The 4310-nt window shown below is 40.0% G+C and overlaps 1 long non-coding RNA gene across 1 annotated transcript; it reads left to right on the top strand.

Annotated features, from left to right (window-relative positions):
• The first annotated feature begins 1321 nt into the window (after positions 1 to 1321).
• Positions 1322 to 2201, top strand: LOC127368201 (uncharacterized). Its single transcript, XR_007885595.1, has 3 exons — positions 1322 to 1397; positions 1630 to 1699; positions 1784 to 2201. It is a non-coding gene; the product is annotated as an uncharacterized LOC127368201 (long non-coding RNA).
• The last annotated feature ends 2109 nt before the right edge of the window (positions 2202 to 4310 follow it).

Here is a 4310-nt window from a genome sequence, read left to right as displayed (position 1 = left end):
ATATCACATTTGAATCTTTTATCTTAGATTAGGTCTCGGTTTAAGTTCTTGCAACCTCCTTTCACCTTGTTCGAATTATCTGTGTTGTAGCTGCTTTTAAATTGGACTAAATCCATATAAAACTGTCAGTGCTGTTTCATGTCTGTACACTTATCTGTCTCGCATTATACCAGGTATCTGACTTTTACTGTAATGCATTATTCTAACACTCAACACACACACTCAGTCGTGTCTCAAAGTGCTGCTCCTGTCCTAATTGACCGTCCTGACACGTTTAACTGCCTGCTGAAAGGAGGCAGCGAGCAAAAGTGAAATTATCAGCCTTTAAAAACAAAAGCAGCGAGGCAGATATGATAAGCCTCTGTGAAGTTCAGGGATGAAGTGTAGTGGATGTAGTGGGGTGTTTTTTTTTAAGGTAATTCAAACCAGACCTGGCCAAACAGCATTTGCCAATAACTTTTAGTGTTTTTCTTGTGCCCCAAGGAGAACCAGATGGGGCGGTTTATGGGAACCATTCAGATTATATCAGGTCAATTATCACATTCATGTTTTAATCATTCCAAGACTTATGGCACAGATTTTTGCTCATATCGGGCTCTTAATTAGGCTTAAAATATGTGCACTACCTGGCCTCAAATTAAAAACAATATTATGATCTTGACAGCCTTTAAAAATACCATATATTGAAACTCTAGAAATGGAGTTGAGGCACAATGAGGGTGATCAGTAAACAGACAACTCACGTTTGCCCTTTTCCCCCTACACGTGTCCGAGTCGGAGGGGGTGGACATTAGTTCAGGGTATCCATCCATTCATCCCTCATCCATTTATTCATCTGTATCTGTCCTGTCTCGGCTCCCAGCAGCCTTCCTGCACACTGTCACAGTCTTTCATGCATGTCAGAGCTGCGGTATTTTATGTTCCCCTCTGCCCCCTGCAGGTCCTGCTGCGGTGATTTAGAGCATGGGGAGAAAGAGACAAGAGCCAGGGGCCCTGGATGGAGGAAGGCCTCCATCCTTCCTGAATTTAAATAGTACCACTGGGGAAACGCCTGCCGGGACCTGTAAAGGTAAGATCTGAGACGTTAAGAGACACACACTGGGGGTTTACTAAAAAAGCCAAAGTGGGGTCATACTTTTTAAAGGTACTCTTACCGTTCATGTTGAATGTTGTTCACTTTATGGTGGTTTGTAAACATACAGTACATGTGTAGTTGTGTGATATTCTGATTTCAGTCATGAAACTACAGTGGCCGCAAAACGGGCAAAAAATACGATCTTATCTAAAGCCTGTGTTTGGTTTGTCTCTGCTGGGCTACTGTAGAAACATGGCGGTTCCGTAGTGACACTATGGAAGACAACCCATGATGCCTGTAGATTAAAACGGCTTATTCTAAGGTAACAAAAACATAACGATTCCTATTTTCAGGTGATTATAAACTAAGTTAATGAAAACATACCTATATTCCATTTCTGCCAATAGATCCTCCTGAATGTCACACACTGGACCTTTAATATAAAAATATTGAATATTATAGTAATTGTGAAACTGCAGTATTAACAAATAATCAGAAAACAAATTCTGTACATTTCTCATGTAAATATTCAGTATTTAAGTTTTTTCCCACAGCACTTGTGTTCCTGCACAGAGAACAAACAGGCGTTCTCATTTTCTGTGAAAGGGCTCTGTTGAACAGCAGGTAACCTTCTTTTCCGATACTTGTTTGTATTGCAGTGCTTTTGTGTTTGTGAAAGAACACTAAGAAATATGATCTCCTTCTCAGAAAACACTATGATGGCACATGTGAGGAATGCAGCGGATCATCAGATGTCTGAGCGCCCCTTTAAAGTGGTGATAAATGTGAAGCAGTTCTTCAAGGTGTAAGGTGATCAAAGGCGTGGCAGAGGTCTGGCCTTGGTTTATGAGCGTGTGGTGGTCAGCTGACAGGCTCCGGGATCAGAAGGGGGAATTCACTTTTCCACAAGCACACATGTGTGTTTGCGCCCATGAATGAGCTGAACTAATGCAGAATGGTCTGTTCAGACTTCTTCAACCAGTTCCTCTGACTGATCCTCAAAAGGCTTTGTGTTATAGTTAGTTGTTTTTCCTGTCTTCATAATATCATTACTGTCCCAAAGGAACCTTCTTTTCAAAAGATGCGAACAATTTTAAAGTCCAGGTGAAATGAAAAATGTCATTTTAACCCTTTAAGATTGCATCATCAGTTATATTGTACCACTGTTGTATGCAAAAAAAACCCACAAAAACTACATTTCTTTGTATTTTTATGTCAAAATCCAGTTGTTTTTTCCTTTCTGTAAAACAAAATATGACACATACACACATGTGCATAAACTGACCAATTTCAACCAGTAACATCATGACATTCACCAATCAATCTTCAACTTTTAGCAACAGAGCAACGATTCATTAGTTTACAACATGGCTAGGAACATGGAGCGTAGAGTTTCTGGAGGGCTGGACCTTACTGATTACTGTACAAAGAAAACTGTTGTCAGCAGTCATGTTAAGCTAGATGCCATTGGCTAGTTAGCATGTACAACTAACGTTAGCGGACTCAGCCCCAGGGTGGCAGGAGCCAAACCTGTCAAAAAGTCTTACCGTGCTGTTTACTGGGAGCTTCCAGTCCTGGCAGAGTCAGCTAATGGGGGCCGCTACAGCTTCTTGACTGGGGGACATAACACACAGCGCTAATGGCTACCGCGACAAGTCCCTCTTTAGCTGCCTGTTTTTACAGGAAATACGTAACTACGCAGAAGCAAATATCAAGAAACGGTTTCTATGACAATATGAATCCATATTTAATTTTTAAAGTTTAAGTCTGTATACTGTTTAGTCTTCTTTAATAATATGTAATTCCTCTCAGGAGCCAAATTTTGTAGATTTAACATTGAGTGGCCATAAATCAGGTAAAACTTGGACAGATTCCAACATTATGAAACAATACCTGATATGTTATTGTACCCTGACATTATAGGTTGACATGTTCCATTTAGCCACCGGCAATAGAAGCATGATTAATTCAAACCACATGGCAAACCTGAAATGAAATAGAGCAGTCTATGCATGAAAAGCAGCGTGAGTGGATTTTGGCAGACAAAATGAGGTATAGATTTTTACAGAATTGGTTAATTGATGGAAATATGATTATATCTCAAATAAAATAGAGACTGACAGAGTGGAGGAATGTCTGAGGTTAAAGTTTACTAGTTGGGCAGATAATTCAAAAGCAGCCCAGATACTGGAACTGCTTATACTGTATTGTAGATCCAAATTCCCAGCATTCACTGCTGGACCACTGGAGAACACAATATTTTTAGAACCGACATGAAGAATAAAGGGAGGAGGAAAACAGACACAGAGGGGAATTGTTTCTTTTGTTCTTTTCTCTTTTTATGCAGTTTTTACTCTCAAAACACTCTCTTCTGTTTCCCTGCAAAAAAATCTAATGCAACCCTAAATCAACTGAGTATTAAAACATCGTCTTCTTTATCTCTGTCTCTGTTATAATCTTATTAAGTTGATATGGTTTATTTATCATGTTGTGTAATGAATGAGGCACAAGCCGACACTTTAGCTTTCAACAAGCCATTTATTCTGGTAACAACACAATGAAATTAGGTCTCACAGTAAACTTTGAGCTAACAAGCTCAAAACACAACGAAAGACAACATTTAGCCAACTTCTGGTTAGAAAACTACACCACAGTTATCTCTGAAGAAGTTACATGAGTCATGGAAACAAACAAGCTAGCAACAAATTACTCACTGCCAGCATAGCCACAAAAAGACTTGCCTTACAACATACATCAATCCCATTTTTACCAACAAACAGACCTTACTTACAACAGGGACAGGATACCGCAGAGTGGTGACAGAGCGTGGGGAACACCACTCAAGTCCGCAAATTTTGGCAATGGAAGAACTGGCATGGCCATTTCCAAAGGGATCCCTTGACCTCTGACCTCAAGATATCTGAATGAAAATGGGTTCTATCGGTACCCATAAGTCTCTTCCCCATGCAGTTTTGGGCACATGGTATAAATATATTATTTTTTCACCTAGTGTATTTGAATATTTCTGCATATTGGGTCCCTAAACAGTATTGGAATTGCATAAATTGGGAATGACTGGAAAGCTGAGACACATACTTCAAAAGTCAGTGCCCCTCTTTGTGCCACCCCCAAAAGTGGAAGTGCTTGGAAGTCTGGAAACATACAAAATGTATGTTCACCAGCTAGTTGCTGACTTTTTCTGCCGTTTGGTGCTGGACTGTTAGCGTACACTGGG

This window comes from Dicentrarchus labrax, unplaced genomic scaffold (genome assembly GCF_905237075.1).
Source record: "Dicentrarchus labrax unplaced genomic scaffold, dlabrax2021, whole genome shotgun sequence".
Taxonomy (NCBI): Eukaryota; Metazoa; Chordata; class Actinopteri; family Moronidae; genus Dicentrarchus; species Dicentrarchus labrax.
Note: the sequence above shows the minus strand (reverse complement) of the source record. Positions and strands in the feature narration are given on the sequence as shown.